We start from the raw sequence: 21,325 nt of genomic DNA on the forward strand, positions 1-21,325 counted from the left end.
TAACAATAAATAATTGTTAAATAAAGTCCACCCAATTAGGTAAATAAAATAGCAATGTAAGATATAATAGGGTGTTATTATGCAGGAGTCTGAATGCTGATACTATCCTGGGCAAATACATGTGCAGGAGATATCTCTATCTTGAATCTCTGTTCAAAATCGAAGATAGAATGAGAGTTGGAGACACTTTGAAACTTAAAGGAGAGGAGGGATTTTGGACAATGTTATCATGAATGCAGTGTAGATGATGCCTGAGTTGTGATACTTATCAGAGATTAAATACCAACAATATCATGAGAGACCCCTTCCACCCCTGCAACGGACTGTTCCAGCTGCTACGGTCAGGCAAACGCCTCCGTTGCCATGCGGTGAGAACGGAGAGGTTGAGAAGGAGTTTCTTCCCAGAGGCCATTCGGACTGTAAACGCCTATCTCACCAGGGACTAGCTCTACTGAACGTTTTTCCTTCCATTATTTACTATGTAAAAGAATATGTGTGTTATGATTGTGTTTATAGTTTGTTTGGTTGTTTGTCTTTTGCACAAAAGTCCGCGAGCATTGCCACTTTCATTTCACTGCACATCTCGTATGTGTATGTGACAAATAAACTTGACTTGACTTGACTTAAATAAAAACAGTAGAATAAAGGAACACCACTATTGGGAAACAAAAATAGAATCCACGTGGGTAGATTAAAAGATGTTACAGGAGCAATCAGACTGGGGTAGAGGTTACAGATACATAATAATGACAAAGAAATGCAGATGAATTAGGAAATGAGAAAGAAAATAGAATAATAATCTTCAGGGATTTCAACTACCCTGACCGTAAATGTAAAGAGGAAGTACATAAAAGGAATAAAGAAATGGAATTTGAACATTATATTCTTATTCCTTTTCAAATCAATAGGGAGCAGCAGTAGGTCCCAACGGGATGCATTTGCTTTAATGAAATAACGCAAATAAAAGTAAAGCGGGGAACATCTGGGCGTGGTCATAATTTAATATGGTTCAGTATAATACTAGATTAAAATATATGTGTGACAAAAACACATTAATTGATTGGAAGAAAGCTGATTACGAGAATCTAAGACAGTATCATAATGGGGACAATGCTGGCAAACAATATTATGGAATAGCAATGGTAAACATTTAAATTAACAGTCAACAAGATGCCTGAAAAATTCAATTCCACAATTCAAAAAATACACAAACTATATGATCATGGGACTTCACAGTTGAATAAAGACACATGACAATCACAGAAACATAGAAAATAGGTGCAGGAGTAAGCCATTCGGCCCTTCGAGCCTGCACCGCCATTCAATATGATCATGGCTGATCATCCAATTCAGTATCCCATACCTGCCTTCTCTCCATACCCCCTGATCCATTTAGCCACAAGGACCACATCTAACTCCCTCTAAAATATAGTCAATGAACTGGCCTCAACTACCTGTGGCAGAGAATTCCACAGGTTCACCACTCTCTGTGTAAAAAATGATTTTCTCATCTCGGTCCTAAAAGACATCCCTCTTATCCTTAAACTGTGACCCCTGTGACCCCAAGTTTCTATAAGATCCCCCCTCAATCTTCTAAATTCTAGCGTGTACAAGCCGAGTCTATCCAGTCTTTCTTCATATGAAAGTCCTGCCATCCCAGGAATCAGTCTGGTGAACCTTCTCTGTACTCCCTCTATAGCAAAAATGTATTTCCTCAGATCTGGAGACCAAGACCCTGTACAACTGCAGTAGAACCTCCCTGCTCTTATACTCAAATCCTTTTGCTATGAATGCTAACATACCATTCGCTTTCTTCACTGCCTGCTGCACCTGCATGCCTACTTTCAATGACTGGTGTACCGTGACACCCAGGTCATGAAGGAGCATAATCAATTGGAGGCATTCATTATATGTGTGGACAGCAGAGAGTAGTAGTAAAAAGACAACATGAATGATTAGTTGAAATGGCAGAAAATAATTGGAAAGGCAAAGAGGAGCTATGAACTGATGCGTTATAATGCTGAGAACGATATTCTGCGCTCTGTATCTTTCCCTTTACTCTTATACCTCAGGTATCGCTTGTACCTAAGTATAAACTGATTGTATCTATGTATGGTTGTCAGGTCTCGCGTTTGATCTAGTTTCTGTTTCTTATTGGTTTTTAGTATTAGAGTTTGCATTCTTGTTTTATTTTGGTGTCTCACATCTCCTCTTGTTTCAGGTCCCATTTCCTGTCAGGTCGTTTACCCTCATGTGATTGTTGGCCACGCCCTGATGTGTTTCACCTGTGTCTCGTTATCCCCTGCTAGTCTGTTGGCCACGCCCTGATGTGTTTCACCTGTGTCTCGTTATCCCCTGCTAGTCTGTATTTAAGCCTTTTGTGTTTTAGTTCCCATTGCCAGTTCGTTGTGTATGCTACTTGGTATCACCTCGTTCCAGCTCTCGAAATCTTGTGACCTTGTGATCTCGACCTTTGCCTGTATTTTCGACCACTGGTTCTTGCCTGCTCCTATATGGTACTGTTGCCTCTGTTTTGCCTACCTGTGTACTGACTTGGACCGATTAAATGCCGAAGACTGATCTGCCCTGTGTCTGAGCCTGCATTTGTGTCCTCCTCCTCGTTCAGTTCTGACATTACGAACTGGCCAACAATGGACTCAGCGGGCTCTGATCCTTTTCGTGCAGCGCTCCAGAAGCAAGAGGAGCGCATCTCGCATTACGAGGGTCAACTCTCCTCGATCGTCGCCGGGTTCCGGGATCTCGGCGAGCGTCAGCAGGGGTTCCAGGCAGACATCGGTTCACAGGTGAACACTTTAAGTTCTCGGTTTGAAGACCTGGTTACTCGGCTGAATTCTTTGTTTCCTGCTGCGGCTCCCGTGCCTGCCGAGTCTGTTTCCTTGTCTGTGTCTCCAGGAGCTCTGATGGCTGCGGCTGCTGCAGCATCTCCATTCATCCACCTGGCAAGACCGGAACACTTTTCGGGGGAATCGGAGAAATGTAGACCTTTTTTGATTCAGTGTGGACTGCATTTCGAACTTCAAGCGGCTTCCTTTTCATCAGAACGCTCAAGGGTAGCCTTTATCATCACGCACCTGTCGGGTAGGGCGGAGGCTTGGGCCACGGCGGAGTGGTCTCGGAATTCTCCTGTTTGCCAGACATCGGTCCTGTTCATGGAAGCTCTGTCCCGCACGTTTGATCACTCCAATCCTGGCCGAGAGGCTTCACAGAACCTGGTCTCCATGAAACAAGGTAATCGCTCTGTTATGGATTTTGCTATTGACTTTCGAACTGTTGCTGCTAAGGGTGGATGGAATGAGGCTGCTTTGTTGGATGCTTTTCGCAATGGATTGTCTGAAGCTATCAAAGATCAATTGGCTCCTCTAACCCTGCCTTCCGACGTCGAGTCTATGATTTCCCTGGCTATCCAAATTGACGCTAGGCTCAGAGAAAGAGATCGAGAGAGGAAATCGGCTGCAGTTCGGTCCTCCTCCCAGCAGTGGCGGCAGTGTCGCCCTTCACCTTCCAGTCGGGACTTCTTCCCTCTCGGCCGGTCCAGTCAGCCTACAGCGCCACCTGCATCTTCGGAGGAGCCCATGCAGGTGGGACGAGCCAAACTCCGTCCGGAGGAACGGCAGCGCCGCCTAAGGGAGGGGAGGTGTTTTTACTGTGGTGAACTGGGACATTTGTTGAACAGCTGTTCAGTAAAAGACAAAGCTCACCAATGAAAGAGAGGACATTGGTGAGTTGTACCACTCCTATGAGCCGTTCCTCTCGTCCATTGTCGACGGTACAATTGTTGGTGCATTCCCAGTGGCACTCCCTGCAGGCTTTGGTTGATTCTGGGGCAGATGAGAACTTCATGGACATTCGCTTGGCTGATGAATTGAAGCTGGAACGTGAACAGCTTCAAGATCCTATGGAGGCTAGTGCACTGGATGGGCGCCTACTGTACAGGGTAATTCACCGAACTCAACCTGTTCAACTCATCGTGGCAGGTAATCACCTTGAGACCATCAGTTTTCATCTCCTCGACTGTCCTCTTCATCCTCTGGTTTTGGGGCTCCCTTGGCTGTCTTACCATAATCCTCACATGAACTGGGGTACTGGGGAAGTAATTTCTTGGGGGAATAACTGTAAACTCATCTATCTGCATGATTCTTCTCCTGAGTCTATGAAGGATCCGTCAAGGAGCAGTTTGCTGGGATCTTCCAGGACCACCCTCCGGCAGCCTCCCCGTTCAAGGGAGGAGGATTTTCCAGATCTCACCAAGGTTCCCTCATATTATCTAGACCTAAAGGAGGTGTTCAACAAGGCCAAGGCCACATCTCTTCCGCCGCATAGACCGTATGACTGCTGCATCGACCTTCTGCCAGGTACAGCGCCTCCTAAGGGCCATCTCTACTCCTTGTCTTCACCTGAGCGGCTCGCCATGGAAAAGTACATTGACGATGCCCTTGCTGCTGGGATCATCAGACCTTCTTCTTCACCTGCAGGAGCTGGATTCTTCTTTGTGGATAAGAAGGATGGAACACTTCGGCCCTGCATTGACTACAGAGGACTCAATGACATTACTGTTAAGAACAGATACCCTCTTCCTCTTATCTCCTCTGCATTTGAACTGTTAAAAGACGCTGCAGTATTCACTAAGTTAGATCTTAGAAATGCGTATCATCTGGTGAGGATAAGGGACGGGGATGAATGGAAAACTGCGTTTAACACACCCAGTGGTCATTATGAATATCTGGTCATGCCGTTTGGTCTTACTAATGCTCCAGCAGTTTTTCAAGGCATGGTTAATGATGTATTACGGGACATGCTGAACCGATTTGTGTTTGTGTACCTTGATGACATTTTGATTTTTTCTCCAGACGAGACTTCCCATGTGCAGCATGTACACCAGGTGCTAGAACGTTTGCTCCTGAATGATCTGTTTGTGAAAGCTGAGAAATGTGAATTTCATGTTAACACTGTTCAATTCCTTGGTTTTGTTGTATCACCTGCTGGTATACAGATGGACCCGAGCAAGGTCAGTGCTGTGGCCACCTGGCCTACACCCTCCAGTCGTAAGCGACTTCAGGGGTTCCTTGGGTTTGCTAATTTTTATAGGAAGTTTATCCGGAACTTTAGTGTCACTGCTGCACCACTCCATGCTCTTACCTCACCCCACGTGCCTTTCTCTTGGTCCTCTCAAGCAGAAACTGCATTTATGAGACTCAAGAGGAGCTTCTCCTCAGCCCCCATCCTGGTTCACCCTGACCCGTCACTCCAGTTCGTGGTTGAGGTGGACGCCTCGGGTGTGGGCATTGGGGCCGTACTCTCACAGAAATCCCCCACAGATGGTCGATTACATCCCTGCGCTTTCCTTTCAAAGAAGCTTTCTCCTGCTGAGAGAAATTACGATGTGGGTAACCGTGAACTGTTAGCGGTTAAAACAGCCTTGGAGGAATGGAGACATTGGTTGAAGGGTACCAAGCAGCCGTTTCTAGTTTGGACAGACCACAAAAACCTGGAATACATCAAGTCAGCCAAACGCCTCAACTCGCGCCAAGCAAGGTGGGCTCTCTTCTTTAATCGATTTGATTTTGTACTGTCTTACCGCCCTGGTGCCAAGAATGGCAAACCTGATGCTCTCTCCAGACAGTTTGATCCTGACCCATCCCCTAAGGTTTCAACTCCCATTCTGCCTGCTTCCTGTTTTGTTGGGGCGGTTACTTGGGAGATTGAGAAGAGAGTTTCCGAGGCAACTGCTGGTGTTCAGTCTCCGCTAGGGTGTCCTTCTAATCGTCTGTTTGTTCCCGAGTCTCTTCGTTCACAGGTGATTCACTGGGCTCATACGTCTCGGATCTCCTGTCATCCCGGTGTCCGCCGAACCCTGTTTGTGGCCAAACAGTGGTTTTGGTGGCCTTCCATGGAGAGGGGGATTAAGGAGTACGTCGCCGCCTGCAGTATTTGTGCTCAGAACAAGACCTCCCGTCGGGCCGCCTTTGGTCTCCTGAATCCGCTGCCTGTCCCCTCACGCCCCTGGTCAGACATCTCCATGGACTTTGTCACGGGCTTGCCCTCTTCTGAAGGTAACACCTCAGTCATGACTGTAGTGGACAGATTTTCGAAGATGGTCCATTTCATTCCGTTGCACAAGCTTCCCTCCGCCAAGAAGACGGCAGAGGTCATGCTGTCTCATGTTTTTCGCATTCATGGATTTCCCAGAGACATTGTGTCTGACCGGGGGCCTCAGTTCGTGTCCAGGTTTTGGAAGGAGTTTTGTTCTCTGTTGGACGCCACGGTCAGCCTTACATCTGGTTATCACCCGGAATCCAATGGACAGACTGAACGCTTTAACCAGGAATTGGAGACAGGACTGCGGTGCTTGGTGGCACAGAACCCTTCAACTTGGAGCAAACACCTTATTTGGGTGGAGTATTCCTTGCTCATCCTCTGGTCTCTCTCCATTCCAGTGTGCCTATGGTTATCAACCGCCATTGTTCCCTGCTGTGGAGAAGGAGTCCAGTGTGCCCTCCGCTCAGGCACTCGTCCGTCGCTGTCGCAAGGTTTGGAATGGGGCTCGTCAGATGCTGTTGCGCAGTTCTGCGCGTTACAAGAGGATGGCTGACCGTGGAAGAACGCCGGCTCCAGTATACTCGCCTGGTCAAAGGGTGTGGCTCTCCACTCGAGACTTACCGCTGAGGGTGGAATCCCGGAAGCTGGCTCCTCGTTTTGTTGGTCCTTTCCCCATATCGAAGGTCATCAATCCTGTGGCGGTTCGTCTCAAACTCCCCCGTGCCATGAGGGTCCACCCTACTTTCCATGTCTCCCGTCTGAAGCCATTTAAGGAGAGTCCTCTGGTCCCTGCCTCCACACCCCCTCCACCCCCCCGGTTCCTTGATGGGGGTCCAGTGTTTACGGTCAGCCGGTTGCTGGGGATGCGCCGGCGTGGTCGTGGTTGTCAGTATCTTGTGGATTGGGAGGGGTATGGACCTGAGGAGCGGTCTTGGGTGCCAGCTCGCAACATATGCGACCCGGAACTTATCAGGGACTATCGGCGCCAACATCCTGAAGATCCTGGGCCGTCAGGAGCCGGCCGTGGAGGGGGGGGTACTGTCAGGTCTCGCGTTTGATCTAGTTTCTGTTTCTTATTGGTTTTTAGTATTAGAGTTTGCATTCTTGTTTTATTTTGGTGTCTCACATCTCCTCTTGTTTCAGGTCCCATTTCCTGTCAGGTCGTTTACCCTCATGTGATTGTTGGCCACGCCCTGATGTGTTTCACCTGTGTCTCGTTATCCCCTGCTAGTCTGTTGGCCACGCCCTGATGTGTTTCACCTGTGTCTCGTTATCCCCTGCTAGTCTGTATTTAAGCCTTTTGTGTTTTAGTTCCCATTGCCAGTTCGTCGTGTATGCTACTTGGTATCACCTCGTTCCAGCTCTCGAAATCTTGTGACCTTGTGATCTCGACCTTTGCCTGTATTTTCGACCACTGGTTCTTGCCTGCTCCTATATGGTACTGTTGCCTCTGTTTTGCCTACCTGTGTACTGACTTGGACCGATTAAACGCCGAAGACTGATCTGCCCTGTGTCTGAGCCTGCATTTGTGTCCTCCTCCTCGTTCAGTTCTGACAATGGTATATCGATCTTTGGACAGCTGTTTGGATCTGTTTGGTACATGTGACTTAACCTAAACTTATCAATGAATGTAAAACTAAATATTTTAAGATAACAATCAAATAAATAAAGGAAATAGAGCTAATAAGATATAGGACAATACAACAGGAAGTTGGCAGTTGTATTAAATCATTATTTTACTGTAGTATTTACCAAAGAAATTGAGCAAGTAGGCATGACATTGGATGATGTGATTAATAAATGCTGTATTTAACATAGGATATAGTGATAAATAAATAATCCCTGAATTGAATAAATAAATAAGTTCAGTTAAAGAAGACAAAATCTCTGGTCCAGATGTATTACATTCACACATTGTGAAATAATCTAGGCAGGAAGATAGAAGTGTTAGGTATTACAACACATATTTAGTAAGTTGTTAATAATAAGGTTGAGGGCCAGAGGACTATTGGATAACTTATGATAGGTATGTTGCAAAGCCTACCTGAAGCGTCGTTGAAGATCTGCTGCTGAGGGTGTGCGCGATTTTGGCGCCGTTTAGAGGGGGGCGGGTTTAAAACGCGATTTTCTCTAAGCTGTTCCAATCGAAAATGTTCAGCCTAGTTAATTATTAACGAAAAATCGCTGGAAGACCCCGTCGCAAAAGCTATTATTAGGTTTAAAGGCCTTGAATAATAGTTATAGTAGTTTAAAAATCAATCTCTAAACCCGCGAACACCAGCAACCGCAGGGTCTCATAAAGCAGACAACTGAAGTTAGGTTGTATATTTTTACATTAAAAAGGGCTTCTAAAGATCCCTTTATACAAAGTTTAATATTGCGAGTAGCTCATTTTGGGTCCATTGTATCGCGCAGTATTTTTCTCGGCATTTGGGGCACAAATCTACCGCAATGTGAACGTTCTAAACCAGCGCGTTCCGCAGGGACCCACTGGAAAGCTGATTTAAATGGGCATTTATTTACAGCAATTAAACACTAAATTCCTTCCATTTGGCCTATAAATTAATGTAAATGAGATTTAAAAATCATGTTTTATTGTGAATTATTTGTGAATATTATTTGGACATTTAGGCTATTTAAAAATGTTAATCATTTATTAAGAAATGGATAGATGTTTAGATCTAGTAATTGAAGTCTGAAATTAGCTACAATTAGGTAACTAACTAATTATATGCTTTAATTTCAGGTCATCCAAGTAAGATTATTTTATATTTGTTTCAGAATGCTTCAATCTATGATAACTGAAAATTTCATTCAGTTCTCTTAATTTTTAAGAAAGTTATGGGCTTTTGACAGATCACAGATTTTTTGTTATGTCCATAGAAAATCAATAGGGAACAAGATGCTCATTTCCCAGTATGAAAATGGCCATAACTTTTTAAATACTTGAGATATGAAAGTGAATTAGGTGTCAAATTAAACTTATTTTTATGCTTTATCTGATGGGATAAATTACAGACTTGATTTTTTAAATCTCAAAGTTTTGTAACATTGCTACTTATGAAATATGCATTCTAAGAAGGGGGACAGGAAATGTGCATAAAACATAGATCACTAGATTCATATTCGGTAAAGGGAAATTAATGGCACTCCTACTAAAGAACAAAACAGGAAAATATCTAGAAATGAACAGCATTATATTGAATCGTCACTGCAAATTTCATAATGGAAATTCTTGATTGACCAACCAGGAAATTTTGGAAGAGTTAAAGGAAAGAGGTACTATTCAACAATAATAATAATAATAATAATATATTTTATTGTCATTGCACGTCAGTGCAACGAGATTTAGTATGCAGCATCCAACCGATGTAAAATAAGAGTAAAATAAATAAATAAGTTGTGTGACGTGGCCATCTGAGGGCGACAGCCCAGGAGGGGTGGGGGCACTCAGCAGGGCCGGTTAAGAGCCGCTATAGCTCTGGGAATAAAGCTGTTTCTGAGTCTGGAGGTTCGGGCGTAGAAGGCCTTGTAACGTCTGCCAGAGGGAAGTAGTTCGAACAGTCCGTTACAAGGGTGTGAGGAGTCTTTATGGATGCTGACGGCCTTCCTGAGGCACCGTGTGTGGTAGATGCCCTCCAAGGCTGGTAGCTGTGTCCCAATAATCCTCTGCGCTCTTCACATGGGTAATTAATATATTTATGTACGTTTTCAAAAGGGTTTCAATAAGGAACTGCATAATGGACTAATAAATATGGTCAGAGAATGCGGAGTTAGAGGTAGGGAGCAAAATGATTGCTATCTGACTCAATATAGAAAACAAAGAATGGGTGGGATAAAGGGTAAGGTGGAAGAAAGTGAATTGTGCAATCTAGTTCAGATTTTCATATCATAAAAAGGATACAGACCACTTGATAGGGTGTGGAGTAGATTTACAAGGAAGATAGCAGGAACAAGAATACATTTTAAGGAAAGGATGAATTGAATAGATCTCTTTCAACTTGGAAAAGGTTAATGTGTGACATAATTAAGGTTTTAAAACAAAGCTTTTGATAGAATGGGCATAGTGGGAATTTTCTCCTCTTGGAAACAGCAAGAGGTCAACCAAGAAAAGTAATAGGGATGTTTGGAAGAATCTTTACCCAAAGAATGGCTAGAATGTGAAATTCACTCCCATAATGAGTGATTGTGACAAATGGTGTGGAGGTATTTAAGGAAAAGCTAGATCATCAAGTGAGGGAGAAGGGAAGAGGGGGTTATGCTGATAGATCGGGATTAGAAAAGAAGGAAAATAGGTCTGTGGATGACGCAGTCACCCTGGGCCTGCACTTCATCATCCAGCACCTAGACCGCCAGGAATTTATGGAATTCCCTGCCACAGAGGACAGTGGAGGCCAAGTCACTGGATGGATTTAAGAGAGAGTTAAATAGAGCTCTAGGGGCTAGTGGAGTCAAGGGATATAGGGAGAAGGCAGGCACGGGTTATTGATAGGGGACGATCAGCCATGATCACAATGAATGGTGGTGCTGGCTCGAAGGGCCGAATGGCCTCCTCCTGCACCTATTTTCTATGTTTCTATGGTACCTATGCGAGGATTTTGTTTGTTAATTTTAGCTCTGCATTCAATACCATTGTGACAGAGCTACTACACTCCAAACTTTCCGAGTTGACTGTGCCTGATCCCCTCTGTCGGTGGATCACCAGCTTCCTGACAGACGGGAAGCACCATGTGAGGCTGGGAAAGCACATCTCGGACCCGCAAACCCTCAGCATAGGAGCACCGCAAGGCTGCGTACTCTCCCCTCTCCTCTACTCTCTCTACACCAACGACTGCACCTCCACTGACTCCTCTGTCAAGCTTCTCAAGTTTGCGGATGACACAACCCTGATTGGACAGATCCAGGATGGGGAGGAATCTGCCTACAGACAGGAAGTGTCACAGCTGGCGTCCTGGTGCCATCGCAACAACCTGGAGCTCGATGCTCTTAAGACAGTGGAATTGATTGTAGACTTTAGGAGAGCTCCCCCTCCCCTCGCTCCACTCACCATCAACAACACCACAGTCACATCTGTGGAGTCTTTTAAGTTCCTGGGAACCATCATCTCCAAGGACCTTAAGTGGAGGGCTACCATCGACTCCACAGTCAAAAAGGCACAACAGGATGTACTTCCTGCGGCAGCTGAGGAAGCGCAATCTTCCACAAGCAATGATGGTCCAATTCTACACGGCCATCGTAGAGTCTGTCCTCACCTTCTCCATCATGGTTTGGTTTGGCTCAGCCACTGAGCACGACACCCGGAGGCTGCAGCGTATTGTCTGATCAGCTGAGAAGGTTATTGGCTGCAACCTTCCCTCCATTGACAAACTGTACACTGCAAGGGCCAGGAAGCGAGCAGGTAAGATCATCTCTGACCCCTCTCACCCTGGCCACAAACTCTTTGAACCACTTCCCTTTGGAAGGCAACTCCGGACTGTCAAAGCTGCTACAGCCAGACATAAAAACAGCTTTTTTTCCATGAGTAGTTCTATTCAATAACCAAAAATCTGTAGCCTCATTTTGTTCTGATATTTTATTTAATTCCTATGTTTAATCAATAATGTTTTAATATTAATGTTTAATGTTTTATGTATCATTCTTAACTGTCACTATGTCATGTTGTCACTTGCGGGCGGAGCACCAGGCAAATTCCTTGTATGTGAATACTTGGCCAATAAACTTCTTCATTCATTCATTCATTCATTCAAAATGATTCAAGACCCTAGCGAGAAGATTGGGTAAATATGTTAGTAAATTAATAAATCCGGATCAAACGGGGTTCATACCGAAGAGATACTCATTCAACAATTTGAGACGTTTGTTTAATATAATGCACTCACATAAAATTGAAGAAGACTTATCAATTTTTTCATTGGACGCAGAAAAAGTATTTGACCAAGTGTAGTGGCAATACCTTTTCAGAGTATTGCAAAAATTTCAAATGGGAGAGAATTTTATCTCATGGGTAAAATTATTATATGACAAGCCGACTGCTAGAATACTGACCTATAACATACTGTCTTCGACATTTCAACTATCCAGGGGCAATAGGCAGGGATGCGCATTATCGCCCCTGCTATTTGCTCTTGTGATAGGGCCCCTAGCAGAAAGTATAAGAACACATCCGAATATCCATGGTTATAATACCAACCATTCAAACAATAAAATTTCATTATATGCAGATGACGTATATTATACATAACAAAATCGCCTATCAGCATACCAAATATATTAAATTTAATAGAGGAATTTGGTTCATTTTCAGGATATAGAATACATTGGAATAAAAGCGAAATCACGACGATAAAACCTCAAGAGCCGACACACCTTTTAAAATTCCCTTTTAGAATTGCAACAGAAAAATTTAAATATTTAGGTATTCAAATTACCTGAAAATATAAATCTTTATTTAATGCAAATTATATGCCTTTACTAACTAAATTAAATGCACTGATTAAATTTTGGAAAACACTTCCGATGTCTTTAATAGGCAGAATAAATGCTATAAAAATGATTTTTCTACCACAAATTTTGTATTTCTTTCAATCAATACCAATATACTTACCTTAAACATTCTTTTAAAAACTTGACTGATGTTACACATTTCATATGGGACTATAAATCACATAGAATTCAAAGAAAACATTTATGTAAACCCAAAGAATTTGGCGGACTGACACTCCCCAAGTTTTTGTACTACTATTGGGCAGTGAATATTAAAAATGTAATTCATTGGTTGGACAACTCTGCTCAACAAGTAGACGGGATAATAATGGAGAAAGAGGATTGCTCCCCTTTTAACATAGGAGCGATCCTTTTCTCCCCAATAAAACAGAACAATACAATATACAAGAAGAATCCAATTATTCATAGTACAATACGAATTTGGAAACAAATAAAATTAACTCTCAAATTAAGAAATCTATCGCTCCTCTCTCCAATAGTAAATAATCCGTCATTTAAACCATCTATTATTGATTAAAAAAACATTTATCCATCGGGAAAGAATAGGAATCAAAACGCTTGGAGACATGTACAAAATGGGAAATCTACAATTAAAATATAACCTGAAACGTAATCAATATTTCAAATACCTTCAAATCCGAGGTTACCTGAAAAAATACACACAAGAATATCAATAATTATCTAGAATATCTATAATTAAAATATCTATAATTATCTAGAATATCTATAATTAAAATATAGGAATAGGAATCAAAACGCTTGGAGACATGTACAAAATGGGAAATCTACAATTAAAATATAACCTGAAACGTAATCAATATTTCAAATACCTTCAAATCCGAGGTTACCTGAAAAAATACACACAAGAATATCAAACTCTAACCGCAGATCTATTAGATGAAGGAATTAACAGAAATGCGGAATCAAGTAATTTAATATCATATTTGTATAACATCATTTTAAATACAGAAATACCATTGACAGAAGCAATTAAAAGAGACTGGGAACAAGAATTATCTATAAAAATTCCGAAAGACAAATGGGAAAAACACTTGCTATATGTACATAAATGCTCGATTAATGTAAGACACAACTTAATTCAATTAAAAATGTTACATCGATTATATTACTCGAAAACCAAACTGAATAAAATGTTTCCAAATGTTTCTCCCATCTGTGATAAATGCCTATCTCAAAACGCTACTATAGTACACTCTTTTGTCTCTTGCATAAAACTTCATAAATTTTGGAAGGAAATCTTTGGAATTTTCACAAAATTATTTAAAATAAAATTGAACCCCAATACAGAACTGATTATCTTTGGATCAACGGAAGATGGATGTACGCTGACCCCGATTCAAAAATGTCTACTTAATTATGGCTTAATAACGGCAAAAAAACTTATACTTAAATTCTGGAAAAATGCACCCACACCGACACTCAAAATGTGGATCTCAAATATGTCGGAAATGTTACACCTTGAAGATATGAGATTTGTCCTATCAGGCAAATCAGACCAATTCTTAAAGTTTTGGTCTCCATTTATCGATCTATTACAAGCATGTGGTGCAACACAACCTTAGAAATTAAGTATTTCAGAACCGGGTGAGAGGTGGGTAAAGATATGATGGAGGCATATCCCTTTCAATTTCTTTCTCTTTTTTTTCTTCTCTTTTTTCACTCTCCTATTCTTTTTCTTTTTGCTTGGTTCACATCACCTCTGCTTTTCTTTTTCGAACTATACAATACTCTCTCTCTATATATTTCTTGCTTTTCTTACCTTTTTTTTCTACTATTAAATTTAAAATAAGAAGTTGTACATGAAATGTAATATGTTAATCATGTCTTATATTATTTTATATCACTTCGAATAAAAATATTATAAAAATAAAATAATAATAAAATAATTAAAGTGAAGCCTACACACTGGAAAGGATAATTTGGAATAGCATGTTTCACTGTGGTATGTAGTAGGTAGTATGAAATAATCCTATATAATCTTAGCCTAAACAACACGACAAGACTGATTAAGCAGAATAATGAAAATTGAATGTTTTGTAAAAAACTAAATTTACATGCTCATGAGATAATATGTAGATTATCATGAGTAGGATCAATTTTAAATAAGCCTTTTTAAAAATAACTTTCTTTATCCCTCAACCAACACAGTAAATGAATACTTCTGTTGGACCACATGAAATTAACAAGATACAGTATAATGGTTGGTTATAATTACTACTTTGTTATCAATTACCAATTGATCCAGTATTCAAAACATCTTCCCTCTAATTTATACTAAACCATATAAGAGTTGAATAATTTTAGATGATTATTTAATTAATTTCCCTGTTTTAAGAAATAATGGACAAAACAATACTTTTGAAGGATAATCTTCTAACGGCAAATATTGCACACAAGGATTACATCAAAACATTTGCTTAAGATAAACAATACTTTAACATTTGTCTAACATTATACTGAACCTCATACCTCAGTAGGAGAAAGAGTTGAGAGAGCTTTTCCGGATGGATTTTGTGAAGAATTGAAAAAGATAGATCAAAAGACAGAATATATTATTTTCTCAAACACAAATGCAATTACTTTTATTTAATATTTTTATAAAATGACAAATCAGATAGGACATTGAACTAGTCTGTTACATACTACTATGTAAGGTTTTTCCACAATAATTGGAAGGTACATACTTTCAGTAATGAATGCTGGTGATATAATCACTGAAGAAATATCACATCGTGGAGGTAACTCAAAGAATGTAATGGAACACTCACACTTATGTATCAAATACTGAATGGGTAAAAATATAATTTATAAATTCTGATATTTTGAAGTTTTTGAAGAAATCTTATCTTAGCAGAAAATGATCAACATACCTTCAGACAAGAACAGAATGGAAAACAGGATGCTTTCTCCCTTCATCTTTTCAAGATTATGCACACAGCAAATTGAAGCACTGCTCTAGATCTAGAAAGATTATCTTAATTCTCCACGTCATTGTACTGCATAAGAATCTTAACCCTTATCGCTTCTTGGCTCCTTGTCCTTATTTTGTTATTTAGTCTTTTCTGAGGCTCACAGAAAAGATTAATGAGAAGGAAAAATACTGTTTAAAAAAAAGGGTCTACATTTTCTTTGGCACCTTTCAGTACCTGAGGATGCCTGAAATAGTTGACAACCAATTAAGCAACATGACAATACTGAAATCTGCACACAATAAGATGCCTGAATTAGAAATGTTAAAATTATTGGACCTCTTATTTTTTTTCATGTTAAATGCAGAATAATTATTGAATGGGTCACATAGGATAACTCTCCTGAACTCTTTGAAATGGTGTTGTGGAATATTTTGCAATCACAGATATAGAAATGGGCCTTAGTTTAATATCTCATCCGTAAGATAAAATACTCTCAGGTCGTCAGCCTGGATTATGTGCTTAAGTCCCTGGTGTGGGCTGAATCCCAGGTGGTGTCCAATGCATTTGTTCTCAAATGATTTCAGTCATTAAATGCCTATCTGACACATTTTTGTTCATGCAGTAACCCTAAGAAATCCTCGGGTTCCTATCCTGATTCCGGTTTTAACTTTTGTAAATATTAATCATAGGCATAGACTGCAGAGTCAGACTACCAAATTCAATTCCACAAGCACTGCTATAGTATTAGTTCTATTTGATATCAGTGAATGCAACAGCATTTTCTTCAACTGAACAGTCCTGTTTTGTTCAGTTCTTATGTATAGGAAGGAACTGCAGATGCTAGTTTACACCGAAGATAGTCTGAAGAAGGGTCCCGACCCAAAACGTCACCCATTCCTTCTATCCAGAAATGCTGCCTGTCCCGCTGAGTTACTCCAGCATTTTGTGTCCATCTTCTATTGTTCCTAACCTGTTTGCACAGAATGAATCTAATGTGGCTAATATCGCCCCACTGCCATAACCCTGTCTTTTTATTTATTTATTTATTAATATTTTTATTAGAAGCAAACATATTAAGGAGAAGTATAGTTACATATTATAGTAAAAAAACAGAGAGAGAAAGAGAAAAAAAAATTACAAATATCAAAAAAGAGAAAAGGTGGAATGAATTACTTATAATACGTCATTGGAGATAGGTTCGTAGATTATAAAGTATAACTTTGCATCTAATCCTGAGTTCAAGCTTCAGTTGGGTTTTCGTGCCTGGCCAATCTATCCCTTCAAATAATTAATGAATGGAGCCCATATTTTAACAAAAAGTTCTTGTTTGTCCATTAAGACAAGTCTAATTCTTTCTAGATGTAGGGTCCGACATTTCCACAATCCACATTTTAATTGTGGGGGTTATAGGGCCTTTCCAAAATTTTAATATTAATTTTTTCCCAGTTATTATACTGTAGTCGAGGAAGTTTCTTTGGCTTGCTGTGAGTGTTAAACTTTGTTCTGATATTCCAAGTATTAGTAATTTTGAAGGTACACAAAAATGCTGGAGAAACTCAGCTGGTGCAGCAGCATCTATGGAGCGAAGGAAATAGGTAATGTTTCGGGCCGAAACCCTTCTTCAGACTATCTTCGGTGTAAACTAGCATCTGCAGTTCCTTCCTACACATAAGAACTGAACAAAACAGGACTGTTCAGTTGAAGAAAATGCTGTTTCATTCACTGATATCAAATAGAACTAATACTATAGCAGTGCTTGTGGAATTGAATTTGGTAGTCTGACTCTGCAGTCCTTTTACCTTCGATTTTCCAGCATCTGCAGTTCCTTCTTGAAAACATTATTAATTTTGAGTCTGGATCCAATTTAGTATTAACAACTTCAGAAATTATTCCAAAAATATCAGTCCAGAAATTTTTAATTTTTGTACAATTTGCAAAAGTATGTGTTAAATTGGCCTCTAGGTGCAGACATTTATCACAAATAGGAGAAATATGTGGGAAGATTCTATTTAGTTTTATTTTGGAGTAATGTAATCTGTGTAAGACTTTAAATTGTATTAAAGCATGTCTGGCATTTAACGAGCATTGATGTATATGTTGTAGACTTTCGTCCCAAATATCTTTCGTTATTGGTTGACCTAATTCATTTTCCCATGTGTATAGAAACATAGAAACATAGAAATTAGGTGCAGGAGTAGGCCATTCGGCCCTTCGCGCCTGCACCGCCATTCAATATGATCATGGCTGATCATCCAACTCAGTATCCCGTACCTGCCTTCTCTCCATACCCTCTGATCCCCTTAGCCACAAGGGCCACATCTAACTCCCTCTTAAATATAGCCAATGAACTGGCCTCGACTACCCTCTGTGGCAGGGAGATCCAGAGATTCACCACTCTCTGTGTGAAAAAAGTTCTTCTCATCTCGGTTTTAAAGGATTTCCCCCTTATCCTTAAGCTGTGACCCCTTGTCCTGGACTTCCCCAACATCGGGAGCAATCTTCCTGCATCTAGCCTGTCCAACCCCTTAAGAATTTTGTAAGTTTCTATAAGATCCCCTCTCAATCTCCTAAATTCTAGAGAGAATAAACCAAGTCTATCCAGTCTTTCTTCATAAGACAGTCCTGACATCCCAGGAATCAGTCTGGTGAACCTTCTCTGCACTCCCTCTATGGCAATAATGTCCTTCCTCAGATTTGGAGACCACAACTGTACGCAATACTCCAGGTGTGGTCTCACCAAGACCCTGTACAACTGCAGTAGAACCTCACTGCTCCTATACTCAAATCCTTTTGCTATGAAAGCTAACATACCATTCGCTTTCTTCACTGCCTGCTGCACCTGCATGCCCACTTTCAATGACTGGTGTACCATGACACCCAGGTCTCGCTGCATCTCCCCTTTTCCTAGTCGGCCACCATTTAGATAATAGTCTGCTTTCCTGTTTTTGCCACCAAAATGGATAACCTCACATTTATCCACATTATACTGCATCTGCCAAACATTTGCCCACTCACCCAGCCTATCCAAGTCACCTTGCAGTCTCCTAGCATCCTCCTCACAGCTAACACTACCCCCCAGCTTAGTGTCATCCGCAAACTTGGAGATATTGCCTTCAATTCCCTCATCCAGATCATTAATATATATTGTAAATAGCTGGGGTCCCAGCACTGAGCCTTGCGGTACCCCACTAGTCACTGCCTGCCATTGTGAAAAGGACCCGTTTACTCCTACTCTTTGCTTCCTGTTTGCCAGCCAGTTCTCTATCCACATCAATACTGAACCCCCAATGCCGTGTGCTTTAAGTTTGTAAACTAATCTCTTATGTGGGACCTTGTCGAAAGCCTTCTGGAAGTCCAGATACACCACATCCACTGGTTCTCCCCTATCCACGCTACTAGTTACATCCTCGAAAAATTCTATAAGATTCGTCAGACATGATTTACCTTTTGTAAATCCATGCTGATTTGTCCAATGATTTCACCACTTTCCAAATGTGCTGCTATCCCATCTTTAATAACTGACTCTAGCAGTTTCCCCACTACCGATGTTAGACTAACTGGTCTGTAATTCCCCGTTTTCTCTCTCCCTCCCTTCTTAAAAAGTGGGGTTACATTTGCTACCCGCCAATCCTCAGGAACTACTCCAGAATCTAAAGAGTTTTGAAAGATTATTACTAATGCATCCACTATTTCTGGAGCTACTTCCTTAAGTACTCTGGGATGCAGCCTATCTGGACCTGGGGATTTATCGGCCTTTAATCCATTTAATTTACCCAACACCACTTCCCGGCTAACCTGGATTTCACTCAATTCCTCCAACTCCTTTGACCCGCGGTCCCCTGCTATTTCCGGCAGATTATTTATGTCTTCCTTAGTGAAGACGGAACCAAAGTAGTCATTCAATTGGTCCGCCATATCCTTGTTCCCCATGATCAACTCACCTGTTTCTGACTGCAAGGGACCTACATTTGTTTTAACTAATCTCTTTCTTTTCACATATCTATAAAAACTTTTGCAGTCAGTTTTTATGTTCCCTGCCAGTTTTCTTTCATAATCTATTTTTCCTTTCCTAATTAAGCCCTTTGTCCTCCTCTGCTGGTCTCTGAATTTCTCCCAGTCCTCCGGTATGCTGCTTTTTCTGGCTAATTTGCACGCATCATCCTTCGCTTTGATACTATCCCTGATTTCCCTTGTTATCCACGGATGCACTACCTTCCCTGATTTATTCTTTTGCCAAACTGGGATGAACAATTTTTGTAGTTCATCCATGCAGTCTTTAAATGTCTTCCATTGCATATCCACCGTCAACCCTTTTAGAATTAATTGCCAGTCAATCTTGGCCAATTCACGTCTCATACCCTCAAAGTTACCTTTCTTTAAGTTCAGAACCATTGTTTCTGAATTAACAATGTCACTCTCCATCCTAATGAAGAACTCAACCATATTATGGTCACTCTTGCCCAAGGGGGCACGTACAACAAGACTGCTAACTAACCCTTCCTCATTACTCAATACCCAGTCTAAAATAGCCTGCTCTCTCGTTGGTTCCTCTACATGTTGATTTAGATAACTATCCCGCATACATTCCAAAAAATCCTCTTCCTCAGCACCCCTGCCAATTTGATTCACCCAATCTATATGTAGATTGAAGTCACCCATTATAACGGTTTTGCCTTTGTCGTACGCATTTCTAATTTCCTGTTTGATACCATCTCCAACTTCACTACTACTGTTAGGTGGCCTGTACACAACACCCACCAGCGTTTTCTGCCCCTTAGTGTTTCTTAGTAAAATAGGTATATAATTCCATCGGTGGTACCTCGTTGTTTAAGAGGGTGTTATAAATATAAGCTATTAATTTTTCAGTGTTAGGATGCTTATTCAAACATTCATCAAGAATTTCTGGTTCCCTAGTCCTATAAACTTGTGTATTAGATTTAACATAATCTCGAATTTGTAGATATCTGAAGAAATTATTTGAGTGCAGTCCATAAATCTGTTGTAACTCTTGAAATGAAAGAAAAATGCCTTTCCTATAAAGATGTCCAATCTTTTTAATTCCGTAATTTTTCCATTGTGTGAAACCTTTATCCAATATGGATGGTTTGAATAAAGGATTGTTTACAATGGGAAGAGATAGTGGTATATTATCCAATTTTAAAGCTTTTTTTAGTTGTTTCCAAATTCGTATTCCACTATGTATTATAGGGTTTTCCCTATAGGTTTTTTTGTGCAGTTTTGTGGGACCAAATATAATCGAACCAATTTCAAAAGGTAAACAGTCTTCCTTTTCCATCCTTAACCAATCTGGTTGCTGATCCATTTATTCCAGCCAGAAATTAATGTTTTTAATATGGACTGCCCAAAGATAAAACAAGAAATTTGGCAAGGCCAAACCTCCATTGACTTACATAAATGTTTTTTTACTTATTCTATGATTCTTATAATCCCAAATAAAGCTTGTAACAATGGAATCGACTTTTTTGAAAAAAATATTTGGGGATATATATCGGGATTAATTGAAATAGGTACAGTAGTTGCGGTAAGAAGATCATTTTTATGGCATTAATTCTACCAAGCATTGAAATGGGAAGTGTTTTCCAATACTGAATATTCTTGTGTAGTTTATTCAGTAAGGGTGGAAAGTTTTGTGTAAATAAAGAGGTATATGTCTTAGTTACGTAAATTCCTAAATATTTAAGTTTATCTTTAACTATTTTAAAAGGGGATTGTTGTAATGTATGTAAATTGAGTTTTGTTATTGGCATGATTTCGCTTTTATTCCAATTAATTCTATATCCTGAAAACTGACCAAATTGAGTTATTAGATT

General features: G+C 40.5%; 1 protein-coding gene across 1 annotated transcript in view; it reads right to left on the bottom strand.

Annotated features, from left to right (window-relative positions):
• Window positions 1-15,125, bottom strand: part of rs1 (retinoschisin 1) — a 29,039-nt gene extending 13,914 nt beyond the window's left edge. The window contains exons 1-2 of the mRNA XM_033032761.1: window positions 15,052-15,125; window positions 13,392-13,409 (exon numbers count right to left, since the gene is read on the bottom strand). The gene's annotated coding sequence lies outside the window, so the exon portion shown is untranslated. The remainder of the gene's footprint in view (window positions 1-13,391; window positions 13,410-15,051) is intronic.
• Window positions 15,126-21,325: the final 6,200 nt, after the last annotated feature.

Source organism: Amblyraja radiata, chromosome 14 (genome assembly GCF_010909765.2).
Source record: "Amblyraja radiata isolate CabotCenter1 chromosome 14, sAmbRad1.1.pri, whole genome shotgun sequence".
NCBI classification, from domain to species: domain Eukaryota; kingdom Metazoa; phylum Chordata; class Chondrichthyes; order Rajiformes; family Rajidae; genus Amblyraja; species Amblyraja radiata.